Source organism: Garra rufa, unplaced genomic scaffold (assembly GCF_049309525.1).
Source record: "Garra rufa unplaced genomic scaffold, GarRuf1.0 hap1_unplaced_002, whole genome shotgun sequence".
Lineage (NCBI taxonomy): Eukaryota > Metazoa > Chordata > Actinopteri > Cypriniformes > Cyprinidae > Garra > Garra rufa.
In genome coordinates, this window is record NW_027394277.1 from 12,949,108 (window position 1) to 12,964,631 (window position 15,524).

At 39.0% G+C, this 15,524-nt stretch overlaps 16 non-coding genes across 16 annotated transcripts; all 16 read right to left on the reverse strand.

The window, feature by feature from the left end:
* Window positions 1-6,035: 6,035 nt before the first annotated feature.
* On the reverse strand, window positions 6,036-6,154 carry LOC141306323 (5S ribosomal RNA). Its single transcript, XR_012345282.1, has one exon. It is a non-coding gene; the product is annotated as a 5S ribosomal RNA (ribosomal RNA).
* Window positions 6,155-6,238: 84 nt separating this feature from the next.
* On the reverse strand, window positions 6,239-6,357 carry LOC141306324 (5S ribosomal RNA). The gene has a single exon (XR_012345283.1). It is a non-coding gene; the product is annotated as a 5S ribosomal RNA (ribosomal RNA).
* Window positions 6,358-7,110: 753 nt separating this feature from the next.
* Window positions 7,111-7,229, reverse strand: LOC141306326 (5S ribosomal RNA). The gene has a single exon (XR_012345285.1). It is a non-coding gene; the product is annotated as a 5S ribosomal RNA (ribosomal RNA).
* An 84-nt stretch (window positions 7,230-7,313) lies between these two features.
* On the reverse strand, window positions 7,314-7,432 carry LOC141306327 (5S ribosomal RNA). Its single transcript, XR_012345286.1, has one exon. It is a non-coding gene; the product is annotated as a 5S ribosomal RNA (ribosomal RNA).
* A 753-nt stretch (window positions 7,433-8,185) lies between these two features.
* On the reverse strand, window positions 8,186-8,304 carry LOC141306328 (5S ribosomal RNA). The gene has a single exon (XR_012345288.1). It is a non-coding gene; the product is annotated as a 5S ribosomal RNA (ribosomal RNA).
* Window positions 8,305-9,057: 753 nt separating this feature from the next.
* On the reverse strand, window positions 9,058-9,176 carry LOC141307125 (5S ribosomal RNA). The gene has a single exon (XR_012346081.1). It is a non-coding gene; the product is annotated as a 5S ribosomal RNA (ribosomal RNA).
* An 84-nt stretch (window positions 9,177-9,260) lies between these two features.
* Window positions 9,261-9,379, reverse strand: LOC141306329 (5S ribosomal RNA). The gene has a single exon (XR_012345289.1). It is a non-coding gene; the product is annotated as a 5S ribosomal RNA (ribosomal RNA).
* A 753-nt stretch (window positions 9,380-10,132) lies between these two features.
* On the reverse strand, window positions 10,133-10,251 carry LOC141306330 (5S ribosomal RNA). Its single transcript, XR_012345290.1, has one exon. It is a non-coding gene; the product is annotated as a 5S ribosomal RNA (ribosomal RNA).
* A 753-nt stretch (window positions 10,252-11,004) lies between these two features.
* On the reverse strand, window positions 11,005-11,123 carry LOC141306331 (5S ribosomal RNA). Its single transcript, XR_012345291.1, has one exon. It is a non-coding gene; the product is annotated as a 5S ribosomal RNA (ribosomal RNA).
* An 84-nt stretch (window positions 11,124-11,207) lies between these two features.
* LOC141307402 (5S ribosomal RNA) lies at window positions 11,208-11,326 on the reverse strand. Its single transcript, XR_012346356.1, has one exon. It is a non-coding gene; the product is annotated as a 5S ribosomal RNA (ribosomal RNA).
* Window positions 11,327-12,079: 753 nt separating this feature from the next.
* LOC141306332 (5S ribosomal RNA) lies at window positions 12,080-12,198 on the reverse strand. The gene has a single exon (XR_012345292.1). It is a non-coding gene; the product is annotated as a 5S ribosomal RNA (ribosomal RNA).
* An 84-nt stretch (window positions 12,199-12,282) lies between these two features.
* On the reverse strand, window positions 12,283-12,401 carry LOC141306334 (5S ribosomal RNA). Its single transcript, XR_012345293.1, has one exon. It is a non-coding gene; the product is annotated as a 5S ribosomal RNA (ribosomal RNA).
* Window positions 12,402-13,155: 754 nt separating this feature from the next.
* On the reverse strand, window positions 13,156-13,274 carry LOC141306335 (5S ribosomal RNA). The gene has a single exon (XR_012345294.1). It is a non-coding gene; the product is annotated as a 5S ribosomal RNA (ribosomal RNA).
* Window positions 13,275-14,027: 753 nt separating this feature from the next.
* Window positions 14,028-14,146, reverse strand: LOC141306336 (5S ribosomal RNA). The gene has a single exon (XR_012345295.1). It is a non-coding gene; the product is annotated as a 5S ribosomal RNA (ribosomal RNA).
* Window positions 14,147-14,230: 84 nt separating this feature from the next.
* LOC141306338 (5S ribosomal RNA) lies at window positions 14,231-14,349 on the reverse strand. Its single transcript, XR_012345297.1, has one exon. It is a non-coding gene; the product is annotated as a 5S ribosomal RNA (ribosomal RNA).
* A 753-nt stretch (window positions 14,350-15,102) lies between these two features.
* On the reverse strand, window positions 15,103-15,221 carry LOC141306339 (5S ribosomal RNA). The gene has a single exon (XR_012345299.1). It is a non-coding gene; the product is annotated as a 5S ribosomal RNA (ribosomal RNA).
* Window positions 15,222-15,524: the final 303 nt, after the last annotated feature.

Here is a 15,524-nt window from a genome sequence, read left to right on the forward strand (position 1 = left end):
GCATATACAATTCATCATCCACAAAATACATCAAAATCAAAACATCAATTTTCTGGCATTTCAATCCCATTTCCTTTTAACACTTCCTCCACTTGTTTTGAAAATATTTTGTAAAACAGCATCTCTTTTTTTTCCATTTTAAAATAATTCCACAGTGTTAAAATGTACTCCTCAACCTTACATTTAAATAATCTCCACAGATCTAATACACACCCTTTACTCTTTCCTAAATTCCTCCTTTTCCATATAGCACTTTTCGCCAAAACCAATAACAACTCTATCACTTTTTTATTCTTGCATTTTTCCTTCACTCCCAAAATTAAAGTTTGATTCCAGTCACTCTCTTCTTTCCCATCCCTTAAACTCTTAATCATTTTCTTTAACATTTGAAAAAATGTTTCCAATTTTTCACAAAATAAAAACAAATGTAGAATACCTTCATCCTGTTTTTTACATATTTTACAAATGGCATCACTTTCCTTCCCCATTATACAAAGCCTCATTTCCGAAAAAATCACATTATGTCTGATAAAATAGTCTAGACACTCCAAATCTGTACTTCCAATCCCACTTCTTATATTCTTCCAAATATCATTCTCTTCAATTCCATTAAAATGTCTCAACCACATTTGATTTGCATTAGGTTTCTTAAAAATATATTTTTTAAGACATTGATAAAACATCCTTACATTACACGATCTCAAATCCACCATTTTGTCTTCCATTTTCATATACACATCAACTTTGCTTTCTGTTTCTTCTCTTTTTTTAATTTCTTCCAACCACTCTTTTGGTACTGCACTTTTAACTTCATCATATTGTTTTTCCAGACTAGCCACACTATATTCTTCTTTTTCTTCTTCCATAGCATCTATGATCACTTGTAACGGCAAAAATCCATCTTTAAATTCATACAACACATCTTTGACTTGCCTTATCCCTACTTCCCACCATTTCTTAAAAAATAAAACTTGTCCATTAAAAACAATATTACTGTTCAAGAAAATAGGTTGATTGAGGACCGTTTTTCTCCCAAATGGCTTAAAATCAATCTCCTTGAGAAAAAACCCCCAAGCAACTAAAACCTCTTTATAAAAATTTGGTATCCCCTCCATCATCCAATTTTTGAGTTTCATCCATAAAATGTTATCATTTAAAAATACATTCCCACATTTTGCTAAAAAATGTTTCATTGTAATTTTCCAATCTCCCTTTTTATCCATGTCCAAATATTTTTTAACCACCTTCACTCTCATACTTTTCTTTTTTAATTCTATATCAACAAGTCCCAACCCTCCCTCTTCTGGCCTTCCAATGAGTGTGTGGTATGCTATTCTTGGGGGTTTTTTCTCCCATATAAAATCCATAATATATTCTTTTACTCTTTTTTCCACCCATTTTGGCATTGAAACCACTGATAAAATGTACCACATTTTGGTTAACATTAAAACGTTCGCTATTAAAACCTTCCCTTTCAAATTCAAAATTCTTTTTTGCCAAAAATTCAATCTGTTTTTCATTGCACCTATAACCTCTTCCCACATTCTGTCTGTTGCACTCTTCTCATCTTTACCTAGCGTTACTCCTAAAATCTTCATTTCTTGTACTTCTTTAAAACCCAGAACCTCTTTTAAATCAGACACTTCTCCAAATCTCATATAAACAGTTTTTTCCGCATTTACTTTTGCTCCTGTACCTTTACAAAACCTTGTCACCCTTTCCATTACATTTTCAACACTTTTATAATCTTCCACAATTAGTGTAGTGTCATCTGCATATTGAAATACTTTTGTTTCTTCTAGTCCCTCCTCAATTTTTATCCCTTTTATTTCTTTATCTTTTTGAATTAAAATCCCTAGTGGTTCTGCTATCAGCGTATATAGCTGTGCTGATAATGGACATCCTTGTCTAATGGATCTTGTGACATTAAAAGGATTGGTTAAAAAGCCGTTACATTTTACTCTTGTCATTATATTTCTATATAAAATCCTTAACCACTCTTTAAAATTCTCCCCAAAACCAAAATGATCTAAAATCGAAAATAAAAACTCATGCTCCACTCTATCGAAAGCCTTCTCGAAGTCTAGGCTAATTATATATCCTTTCCTATTATTTTCCTTTAAAATACTCATTATGTCTCGTATACCACTTGTTGTATCCGCTATATCCCTCCCTGTCACCCCGTAGGCCTGGTTTGTCTCAATTATTTTTGGTAAGACATTCTTCAATCTACTTGATAAAATTTTAGCTAAAATCTTCAAATCTGCATTCAACATTGTAATCGGCCTATAATTCTTCAAACTCTTATTATCACCTTTTCTTTTATAAATCAACTTCATTAGTCCCATACTCATTCTTTGATCCAGCTCTTTTTTCTTAAATATTTCATCATACACTTCTTTTAAGATCTTACTTATTTCCTTCTTAAAAATCTTATAAAATTCATTCACTATTCCATCTATTCCCGGACTTTTGTTACTTTTTAGACTTTCTATCGCTTGTATTATCTCTTCTTCCTTTATTTCCTCGTCACAGTCTTTTTTGTCTTCTTCTTCTACTCTCGCTTTGATATGTTGCAGTAAGTAATTTTTGTTTTCCTCTTCTATACCTTCCTCTCTAAACAAGTCTTCATAAAAAATCCTTACTTCATTTAAGAGTAACTCTGTTCCTATTATGGACTCTTCATCTTTGTTTTTTAGTTCTTTTATTGTATCTGCCCTTCCCCTTCTTCTTTCTAGGTCAAAAAAAAATTTAGTACATTTTTCCCCTTCTATTGTGTATCTAGCTTTGCTCCTTAGTCTTGCCCCTTGACATTTTTCCTCTTCCATTTTCTTAAGCTTCTCTTCTAACTCTACTATTTTTTGAATATCCATTACCTTTTCCTTTGTTTCTTTTCTTAAACTTTCTCTAATTCCCTGTTCTTTAGCATTTTTGGCTTTTCTCATACCTTTACTAAATTCAATTGAATACTTCTTTATTTCATATTTTACATTTTCCCACCATATTCGTTTGTCTTCCCCATACATGCCATCCTTCTTTTCCTGTTCCATTAAATCATATATTCCCAATTTGTAATTCTCATCTTTTAAAATTCCAGAATTTAAAATCCACACCCCTGGTCCTTTATCCTCCTTGTTAAAATCTATTTTCCACCTTATCATCTTGTGATCACTAAAACTAGTGTCACTATAAACAATATCATCAATAAAATAATCTATATCCCTTGTACTTAAAATAAAATCAATTCTCGTTTGATTCAAAAAGTTACCAACCAAGCTCCTTCTAGTAAATTCTTTTTTGTTTTCATGTCTCTCCCTCCACACATCAGTCATGTTTCTTTCTTCCATTAAAGATACCAGCTCTTTTCTTCCCATGTCTGTTCTAAAAACCATTCCCTCCGCTATATCTCTTTTACTAAACACAGTGTTAAAATCTCCTACAATTATTACTGACTTCCATTTATCTATTATTCCTCTAATGTTTTCAAAAAACTCCCTTTTTTCTTTCTCTTCTGTTGGCGCATGAACATTCATTAAAATAAACTCTTTTTCCCCGTGACTTATTTCAACAGCATTACATTTTCCTTTTCCATCATTATATATTTCTTTCACTTTGCAGTCAATATCATTTCTTATTAAAATCGCCACTCCACTTCCTAACTTTACATCTCCATTACTATAAAACATTTCACCATTCCACATCTTTTTGACATTGTCAATTACCTCCTTTTTCCAGTTCGTTTCCTGAAATACAATAATGTCTTCTTTCTTGCATAGTTCTAGAGTATTTTTCAGTTTGTTCATATTCATTAATCCTCTTGCATTCCAGCATACAAAATTTAAAACCATACTGTACAAAAATAAATAATTAAAAACAGTCATTCTTGATTATCTTCTCCATCTTCCCCACTCAACACCTCAATTTTATTCTCTGAATACTTAAGTCTTTTCCTTTTTGCCATTTCCAAATTAGGTATTACCTTCAGTTGTTTTCTCCGTGGCATTATTCCCAGTCCTCTGTCCTTTTGGTTCTTTATTCCTTCCTCTCCTGTCAGTTCTACTACAATCAGTTCTCCTCCCCTTGATAGTGTTTCTTCCGCTGATTTCTCTTCCTCCATTCTTTCCTCCTGATCTTCTACTTCCTGTTGCTCTTCTTTTTCTTGTTCTTTACTAGTCCCATGTCCCTCTCTTCCAGTTATCTCGTACTGCTCTTCCTCTTCGTTTGTTTCTTGGGTTTCTGTAGTGTTGTTATGCATCTGCCCGTTCATTTGTTGCTCCTCCTCTTCCTCGTTGTTCTGCATCCAGCATTCACATTTGTTTAGCGTTTTAAAACAGTCTGGACACTTCACTGCATTGCATTCCCGTGCAAAATGACCATGCTCCTCACATTTGCGACACTTAAAGTCTGGACAATCCTTCAGGAAATGCTCCGGGCTCATACACAACCGGCAGGTTTTAACCTGCTTATTGTGTATCACCCGAAAATGCTGAGTTCCTTCTGCTGTCTCAAACCGCGTACTGTATGGGAGCGATGCCACCTCTCTTGGGAATTTAGCTTTGATGAACCTTGTTCCATCTTCAATATCCGTACCTGGATAACATCTCCTCTTCATACTTGAGACAGGGATAACTCCCCACCCCTCCAGTTTCGTTATGATGTCGTCGTCACTCAGATAGACGGGTATATGCATAAATGACACCACATACTCCCTGTCTTCCAACTTCCTCACTTCACAAATGTGTCCATTGATATCCAGTCCATTTAACAGTTCATCACAACATTCCTCAGATTCCATTGTTACCTCATATTGTTTCTGTTGTTTCGGGCGCACCGCCAAAATTCCCTTCACACCGATTTTCTTCGTTATTGCTTTAATGATACTCTCTGCATTGCCATCTCTTGTTTCACTCACATCAATAGTTATTGTTGCCTCTTTCCTGTATAGCCTCTTTGTGCTGCTTATGATCCTTTCTCGTTGTCCTAATTCAGTCCTTTGTTCTTTTGCCATCTCTATCTCTGCCGCCATTTCCTTGTTGCTGCCGTGTAGTCCGTCCGAATCACTCATACTTGCGAAAAAACAACAAACACAAACCACTTCCCAGACAGCACACGGCTGCTGGTTAGTGGTTTAAAACAAAAAAACTTACTAACACAAACCAAAACTTATTTTCACTCACACTAACCAAATAAATCGAGAAGGTAAGAGTATCTCTCTTTCCAAACTGCAGTCACACACTTCCTGGTTTGCTCTAGGGCGCTCTCAGGGTGGTGTGGCCGTAAGCGAGGGCTGCTCCAAAAAGTGGGCTATTTAAAGATCAGCCTCCGTAAAAGCCAGCATATTATATAAATAGTGAAGAAAAGGCAAAAGCTTACAGCACCTGGTAATCCCAGGCGGTCTCCCATCCAAGTGTAACAATCGGCCTTATCAGCCGAGTTACAAGACTAAAATGGGGTCAGATTTAACTGTGAGAGATGACTAGTGGTTAAAAGAATGAGACATAAAAGAAGATTGGTTTAAATAGATTTGGTTTATTTACAAGGTTCACATAAAAGACTTTAAAACAACACGATAAAACGAGGTAAACGCTGTTAAAAGAATACAGTTCATTTGTCCATACCCTAAAAACAGTCCAAGAATCCCAGTGTGTTGATAAGTCCAATGTGAGTGTCCACCGGTGTATATACAATCCACAGAAAGTGTAATCCAAAGTTTGCAGGTGGTGAATGGAAAGGTGAGCTCTAAAATTAGCAACTCCTCAATCCAACAGTTTGGTGACTGTCCTTTGTTTGTCATGCTGCTCTCTTATACAGTTGTACTTCCTGCTTCCTGTCATGTGTCTAGTCACATGGCAGGCCAACCATCCATTTTTTAAAGACACACACTCACTTAAAATGTTAAGAGTAATAAAATGGCCTAAAAAACATGTAAAACACTTAAAACTCTATAATACATTTAAATGATTGTAATAAATAGAGCGGTAAAACACGTCTTTCTAAAAGCCAGCATATTATATAAATAGTGAAGAAAAGGCAAAAGCTTACAGCACCTGGTATTCCCAGGCGGTCTCCCATCCAAGTACTAAGCAGGCCCGACGCTGCTTAGCTTCCGAGATCAGACGAGATCGGGCGCTCTCAGCGCGGTATGGCCGTAAGCGAGGGCTGCTCCAAAAAGTGGGCTATTTAAAGATCAGCCTCCGTAAAAGCCAGCATATTATATAAATAGTGAAGAAAAGGCAAAAGCTTACAGCACCTGGTATTCCCAGGCGGTCTCCCATCCAAGTACTAAGCAGGCCCGACGCTGCTTAGCTTCCGAGATCAGACGAGATCGGGCGCTCTCAGCGCGGTATGGCCGTAAGCGAGGGCTGCTCCAAAAAGTGGGCTATTTAAAGATCAGCCTCCGTAAAAGCCAGCATATTATATAAATAGTGAAGAAAAGGCAAAAGCTTACAGCACCTGGTATTCCCAGGCGGTCTCCCATCCAAGTGTAACAATCGGCCTTATCAGCCGAGTTACAAGACTAAAATGGGATCAGATTTAACTGTGAGAGATGACTAGTGGTTAAAAGAATGAGACATAAAAGAAGATTGGTTTAAATAGATTTGGTTTATTTACAAGGTTCACATAAAAGACTTTAAAACAACACGATAAAACGAGGTAAACGCTGTTAAAAGAATACAGTTCATTTGTCCATACCCTAAAAACAGTCCAAGAATCCCAGTGTGTTGATAAGTCCAATGTGAGTGTCCACCGGTGTATATACAATCCACAGAAAGTGTAATCCAAAGTTTGCAGGTGGTGAATGGAAAGGTGAGCTCTAAAATTAGCAACTCCTCAATCCAACAGTTTGGTGACTGTCCTTTGTTTGTCATGCTGCTCTCTTATACAGTTGTACTTCCTGCTTCCTGTCATGTGTCTAGTCACATGGCAGGCCAACCATCCATTTTTTAAAGACACACACTCACTTAAAATGTTAAGAGTAATAAAATGGCCTAAAAAACATGTAAAACACTTAAAACTCTATAATACATTTAAATGATTGTAATAAATAGAGCGGTAAAACACGTCTTTCTAAAAGCCAGCATATTATATAAATAGTGAAGAAAAGGCAAAAGCTTACAGCACCTGGTATTCCCAGGCGGTCTCCCATCCAAGTACTAAGCAGGCCCGACGCTGCTTAGCTTCCGAGATCAGACGAGATCGGGCGCTCTCAGCGCGGTATGGCCGTAAGCGAGGGCTGCTCCAAAAAGTGGGCTATTTAAAGATCAGCCTCCGTAAAAGCCAGCATATTATATAAATAGTGAAGAAAAGGCAAAAGCTTACAGCACCTGGTATTCCCAGGCGGTCTCCCATCCAAGTACTAAGCAGGCCCGACGCTGCTTAGCTTCCGAGATCAGACGAGATCGGGCGCTCTCAGCGCGGTATGGCCGTAAGCGAGGGCTGCTCCAAAAAGTGGGCTATTTAAAGATCAGCCTCCGTAAAAGCCAGCATATTATATAAATAGTGAAGAAAAGGCAAAAGCTTACAGCACCTGGTATTCCCAGGCGGTCTCCCATCCAAGTGTAACAATCGGCCTTATCAGCCGAGTTACAAGACTAAAATGGGATCAGATTTAACTGTGAGAGATGACTAGTGGTTAAAAGAATGAGACATAAAAGAAGATTGGTTTAAATAGATTTGGTTTATTTACAAGGTTCACATAAAAGACTTTAAAACAACACGATAAAACGAGGTAAACGCTGTTAAAAGAATACAGTTCATTTGTCCATACCCTAAAAACAGTCCAAGAATCCCAGTGTGTTGATAAGTCCAATGTGAGTGTCCACCGGTGTATATACAATCCACAGAAAGTGTAATCCAAAGTTTGCAGGTGGTGAATGGAAAGGTGAGCTCTAAAATTAGCAACTCCTCAATCCAACAGTTTGGTGACTGTCCTTTGTTTGTCATGCTGCTCTCTTATACAGTTGTACTTCCTGCTTCCTGTCATGTGTCTAGTCACATGGCAGGCCAACCATCCATTTTTTAAAGACACACACTCACTTAAAATGTTAAGAGTAATAAAATGGCCTAAAAAACATGTAAAACACTTAAAACTCTATAATACATTTAAATGATTGTAATAAATAGAGCGGTAAAACACGTCTTTCTAAAAGCCAGCATATTATATAAATAGTGAAGAAAAGGCAAAAGCTTACAGCACCTGGTATTCCCAGGCGGTCTCCCATCCAAGTACTAAGCAGGCCCGACGCTGCTTAGCTTCCGAGATCAGACGAGATCGGGCGCTCTCAGCGCGGTATGGCCGTAAGCGAGGGCTGCTCCAAAAAGTGGGCTATTTAAAGATCAGCCTCCGTAAAAGCCAGCATATTATATAAATAGTGAAGAAAAGGCAAAAGCTTACAGCACCTGGTAATCCCAGGCGGTCTCCCATCCAAGTGTAACAATCGGCCTTATCAGCCGAGTTACAAGACTAAAATGGGGTCAGATTTAACTGTGAGAGATGACTAGTGGTTAAAAGAATGAGACATAAAAGAAGATTGGTTTAAATAGATTTGGTTTATTTACAAGGTTCACATAAAAGACTTTAAAACAACACGATAAAACGAGGTAAACGCTGTTAAAAGAATACAGTTCATTTGTCCATACCCTAAAAACAGTCCAAGAATCCCAGTGTGTTGATAAGTCCAATGTGAGTGTCCACCGGTGTATATACAATCCACAGAAAGTGTAATCCAAAGTTTGCAGGTGGTGAATGGAAAGGTGAGCTCTAAAATTAGCAACTCCTCAATCCAACAGTTTGGTGACTGTCCTTTGTTTGTCATGCTGCTCTCTTATACAGTTGTACTTCCTGCTTCCTGTCATGTGTCTAGTCACATGGCAGGCCAACCATCCATTTTTTAAAGACACACACTCACTTAAAATGTTAAGAGTAATAAAATGGCCTAAAAAACATGTAAAACACTTAAAACTCTATAATACATTTAAATGATTGTAATAAATAGAGCGGTAAAACACGTCTTTCTAAAAGCCAGCATATTATATAAATAGTGAAGAAAAGGCAAAAGCTTACAGCACCTGGTATTCCCAGGCGGTCTCCCATCCAAGTACTAAGCAGGCCCGACCCTGCTTAGCTTCCGAGATCAGACGAGATCGGGCGCTCTCAGCGCGGTATGGCCGTAAGCGAGGGCTGCTCCAAAAAGTGGGCTATTTAAAGATCAGCCTCCGTAAAAGCCAGCATATTATATAAATAGTGAAGAAAAGGCAAAAGCTTACAGCACCTGGTATTCCCAGGCGGTCTCCCATCCAAGTACTAAGCAGGCCCGACGCTGCTTAGCTTCCGAGATCAGACGAGATCGGGCGCTCTCAGCGCGGTATGGCCGTAAGCGAGGGCTGCTCCAAAAAGTGGGCTATTTAAAGATCAGCCTCCGTAAAAGCCAGCATATTATATAAATAGTGAAGAAAAGGCAAAAGCTTACAGCACCTGGTATTCCCAGGCGGTCTCCCATCCAAGTGTAACAATCGGCCTTATCAGCCGAGTTACAAGACTAAAATGGGATCAGATTTAACTGTGAGAGATGACTAGTGGTTAAAAGAATGAGACATAAAAGAAGATTGGTTTAAATAGATTTGGTTTATTTACAAGGTTCACATAAAAGACTTTAAAACAACACGATAAAACGAGGTAAACGCTGTTAAAAGAATACAGTTCATTTGTCCATACCCTAAAAACAGTCCAAGAATCCCAGTGTGTTGATAAGTCCAATGTGAGTGTCCACCGGTGTATATACAATCCACAGAAAGTGTAATCCAAAGTTTGCAGGTGGTGAATGGAAAGGTGAGCTCTAAAATTAGCAACTCCTCAATCCAACAGTTTGGTGACTGTCCTTTGTTTGTCATGCTGCTCTCTTATACAGTTGTACTTCCTGCTTCCTGTCATGTGTCTAGTCACATGGCAGGCCAACCATCCATTTTTTAAAGACACACACTCACTTAAAATGTTAAGAGTAATAAAATGGCCTAAAAAACATGTAAAACACTTAAAACTCTATAATACATTTAAATGATTGTAATAAATAGAGCGGTAAAACACGTCTTTCTAAAAGCCAGCATATTATATAAATAGTGAAGAAAAGGCAAAAGCTTACAGCACCTGGTATTCCCAGGCGGTCTCCCATCCAAGTACTAAGCAGGCCCGACGCTGCTTAGCTTCCGAGATCAGACGAGATCGGGCGCTCTCAGCGCGGTATGGCCGTAAGCGAGGGCTGCTCCAAAAAGTGGGCTATTTAAAGATCAGCCTCCGTAAAAGCCAGCATATTATATAAATAGTGAAGAAAAGGCAAAAGCTTACAGCACCTGGTAATCCCAGGCGGTCTCCCATCCAAGTGTAACAATCGGCCTTATCAGCCGAGTTACAAGACTAAAATGGGGTCAGATTTAACTGTGAGAGATGACTAGTGGTTAAAAGAATGAGACATAAAAGAAGATTGGTTTAAATAGATTTGGTTTATTTACAAGGTTCACATAAAAGACTTTAAAACAACACGATAAAACGAGGTAAACGCTGTTAAAAGAATACAGTTCATTTGTCCATACCCTAAAAACAGTCCAAGAATCCCAGTGTGTTGATAAGTCCAATGTGAGTGTCCACCGGTGTATATACAATCCACAGAAAGTGTAATCCAAAGTTTGCAGGTGGTGAATGGAAAGGTGAGCTCTAAAATTAGCAACTCCTCAATCCAACAGTTTGGTGACTGTCCTTTGTTTGTCATGCTGCTCTCTTATACAGTTGTACTTCCTGCTTCCTGTCATGTGTCTAGTCACATGGCAGGCCAACCATCCATTTTTTAAAGACACACACTCACTTAAAATGTTAAGAGTAATAAAATGGCCTAAAAAACATGTAAAACACTTAAAACTCTATAATACATTTAAATGATTGTAATAAATAGAGCGGTAAAACACGTCTTTCTAAAAGCCAGCATATTATATAAATAGTGAAGAAAAGGCAAAAGCTTACAGCACCTGGTATTCCCAGGCGGTCTCCCATCCAAGTACTAAGCAGGCCCGACGCTGCTTAGCTTCCGAGATCAGACGAGATCGGGCGCTCTCAGCGCGGTATGGCCGTAAGCGAGGGCTGCTCCAAAAAGTGGGCTATTTAAAGATCAGCCTCCGTAAAAGCCAGCATATTATATAAATAGTGAAGAAAAGGCAAAAGCTTACAGCACCTGGTATTCCCAGGCGGTCTCCCATCCAAGAACTAAGCAGGCCCGACGCTGCTTAGCTTCCGAGATCAGACGAGATCGGGCGCTCTCAGCGCGGTATGGCCGTAAGCGAGGGCTGCTCCAAAAAGTGGGCTATTTAAAGATCAGCCTCCGTAAAAGCCAGCATATTATATAAATAGTGAAGAAAAGGCAAAAGCTTACAGCACCTGGTATTCCCAGGCGGTCTCCCATCCAAGTGTAACAATCGGCCTTATCAGCCGAGTTACAAGACTAAAATGGGATCAGATTTAACTGTGAGAGATGACTAGTGGTTAAAAGAATGAGACATAAAAGAAGATTGGTTTAAATAGATTTGGTTTATTTACAAGGTTCACATAAAAGACTTTAAAACAACACGATAAAACGAGGTAAACGCTGTTAAAAGAATACAGTTCATTTGTCCATACCCTAAAAACAGTCCAAGAATCCCAGTGTGTTGATAAGTCCAATGTGAGTGTCCACCGGTGTATATACAATCCACAGAAAGTGTAATCCAAAATTTGCAGGTGGTGAATGGAAAGGTGAGCTCTAAAATTAGCAACTCCTCAATCCAACAGTTTGGTGACTGTCCTTTGTTTGTCATGCTGCTCTCTTATACAGTTGTACTTCCTGCTTCCTGTCATGTGTCTAGTCACATGGCAGGCCAACCATCCATTTTTTAAAGACACACACTCACTTAAAATGTTAAGAGTAATAAAATGGCCTAAAAAACATGTAAAACACTTAAAACTCTATAATACATTTAAATGATTGTAATAAATAGAGCGGTAAAACACGTCTTTCTAAAAGCCAGCATATTATATAAATAGTGAAGAAAAGGCAAAAGCTTACAGCACCTGGTATTCCCAGGCGGTCTCCCATCCAAGTACTAAGCAGGCCCGACGCTGCTTAGCTTCCGAGATCAGACGAGATCGGGCGCTCTCAGCGCGGTATGGCCGTAAGCGAGGGCTGCTCCAAAAAGTGGGCTATTTAAAGATCAGCCTCCGTAAAAGCCAGCATATTATATAAATAGTGAAGAAAAGGCAAAAGCTTACAGCACCTGGTATTCCCAGGCGGTCTCCCATCCAAGTACTAAGCAGGCCCGACGCTGCTTAGCTTCCGAGATCAGACGAGATCGGGCGCTCTCAGCGCGGTATGGCCGTAAGCGAGGGCTGCTCCAAAAAGTGGGCTATTTAAAGATCAGCCTCCGTAAAAGCCAGCATATTATATAAATAGTGAAGAAAAGGCAAAAGCTTACAGCACCTGGTATTCCCAGGCGGTCTCCCATCCAAGTGTAACAATCGGCCTTATCAGCCGAGTTACAAGACTAAAATGGGGTCAGATTTAACTGTGAGAGATGACTAGTGGTTAAAAGAATGAGACATAAAAGAAGATTGGTTTAAATAGATTTGGTTTATTTACAAGGTTAACATAAAAGACTTTAAAACAACACGATAAAACGAGGTAAACGCTGTTAAAAGAATACAGTTCATTTGTCCATACCCTAAAAACAGTCCAAGAATCCCAGTGTGTTGATAAGTCCAATGTGAGTGTCCACCGGTGTATATACAATCCACAGAAAGTGTAATCCAAAGTTTGCAGGTGGTGAATGGAAAGGTGAGCTCTAAAATTAGCAACTCCTCAATCCAACAGTTTGGTGACTGTCCTTTGTTTGTCATGCTGCTCTCTTATACAGTTGTACTTCCTGCTTCCTGTCATGTGTCTAGTCACATGGCAGGCCAACCATCCATTTTTTAAAGACACACACTCACTTAAAATGTTAAGAGTAATAAAATGGCCTAAAAAAACATGTAAAACACTTAAAACTCTATAATACATTTAAATGATTGTAATAAATAGAGCGGTAAAACACGTCTTTCTAAAAGCCAGCATATTATATAAATAGTGAAGAAAAGGCAAAAGCTTACAGCACCTGGTATTCCCAGGCGGTCTCCCATCCAAGTACTAAGCAGGCCCGACGCTGCTTAGCTTCCGAGATCAGACGAGATCGGGCGCTCTCAGCGCGGTATGGCCGTAAGCGAGGGCTGCTCCAAAAAGTGGGCTATTTAAAGATCAGCCTCCGTAAAAGCCAGCATATTATATAAATAGTGAAGAAAAGGCAAAAGCTTACAGCACCTGGTAATCCCAGGCGGTCTCCCATCCAAGTGTAACAATCGGCCTTATCAGCCGAGTTACAAGACTAAAATGGGGTCAGATTTAACTGTGAGAGATGACTAGTGGTTAAAAGAATGAGACATAAAAGAAGATTGGTTTAAATAGATTTGGTTTATTTACAAGGTTCACATAAAAGACTTTAAAACAACACGATAAAACGAGGTAAACGCTGTTAAAAGAATACAGTTCATTTGTCCATACCCTAAAAACAGTCCAAGAATCCCAGTGTGTTGATAAGTCCAATGTGAGTGTCCACCGGTGTATATACAATCCACAGAAAGTGTAATCCAAAGTTTGCAGGTGGTGAATGGAAAGGTGAGCTCTAAAATTAGCAACTCCTCAATCCAACAGTTTGGTGACTGTCCTTTGTTTGTCATGCTGCTCTCTTATACAGTTGTACTTCCTGCTTCCTGTCATGTGTCTAGTCACATGGCAGGCCAACCATCCATTTTTTAAAGACACACACTCACTTAAAATGTTAAGAGTAATAAAATGGCCTAAAAAACATGTAAAACACTTAAAACTCTATAATACATTTAAATGATTGTAATAAATAGAGCGGTAAAACACGTCTTTCTAAAAGCCAGCATATTATATAAATAGTGAAGAAAAGGCAAAAGCTTACAGCACCTGGTATTCCCAGGCGGTCTCCCATCCAAGTACTAAGCAGGCCCGACGCTGCTTAGCTTCCGAGATCAGACGAGATCGGGCGCTCTCAGCGCGGTATGGCCGTAAGCGAGGGCTGCTCCAAAAAGTGGGCTATTTAAAGATCAGCCTCCGTAAAAGCCAGCATATTATATAAATAGTGAAGAAAAGGCAAAAGCTTACAGCACCTGGTATTCCCAGGCGGTCTCCCATCCAAGTACTAAGCAGGCCCGACGCTGCTTAGCTTCCGAGATCAGACGAGATCGGGCGCTCTCAGCGCGGTATGGCCGTAAGCGAGGGCTGCTCCAAAAAGTGGGCTATTTAAAGATCAGCCTCCGTAAAAGCCAGCATATTATATAAATAGTGAAGAAAAGGCAAAAGCTTACAGCACCTGGTATTCCCAGGCGGTCTCCCATCCAAGTGTAACAATCGGCCTTATCAGCCGAGTTACAAGACTAAAATGGGATCAGATTTAACTGTGAGAGATGACTAGTGGTTAAAAGAATGAGACATAAAAGAAGATTGGTTTAAATAGATTTGGTTTATTTACAAGGTTCACATAAAAGACTTTAAAACAACACGATAAAACGAGGTAAACGCTGTTAAAAGAATACAGTTCATTTGTCCATACCCTAAAAACAGTCCAAGAATCCCAGTGTGTTGATAAGTCCAATGTGAGTGTCCACCGGTGTATATACAATCCACAGAAAGTGTAATCCAAAGTTTGCAGGTGGTGAATGGAAAGGTGAGCTCTAAAATTAGCAACTCCTCAATCCAACAGTTTGGTGACTGTCCTTTGTTTGTCATGCTGCTCTCTTATACAGTTGTACTTCCTGCTTCCTGTCATGTGTCTAGTCACATGGCAGGCCAACCATCCATTTTTTAAAGACACACACTCACTTAAAATGTTAAGAGTAATAAAATGGCCTAAAAAACATGTAAAACACTTAAAACTCTATAATACATTTAAATGATTGTAATAAATAGAGCGGTAAAACACGTCTTTCTAAAAGCCAGCATATTATATAAATAGTGAAGAAAAGGCAAAAGCTTACAGCACCTGGTATTCCCAGGCGGTCTCCCATCCAAGTACTAAGCAGGCCCGACGCTGCTTAGCTTCCGAGATCAGACGAGATCGGGCGCTCTCAGCGCGGTATGGCCGTAAGCGAGGGCTGCTCCAAAAAGTGGGCTATTTAAAGATCAGCCTCCGTAAAAGCCAGCATATTATATAAATAGTGAAGAAAAGGCAAAAGCTTACAGCACCTGGTAATCCCAGGCGGTCTCCCATCCAAGTGTAACAATCGGCCTTATCAGCCGAGTTACAAGACTAAAATGGGGTCAGATTTAACTGTGAGAGATGACTAGTGGTTAAAAGAATGAGACATAAAAGAAGATTGGTTTAAATAGATTTGGTTTATTTACAAGGTTCACATAAAAGACTTTAAAACAACACGATAAAACGAGGTAAAC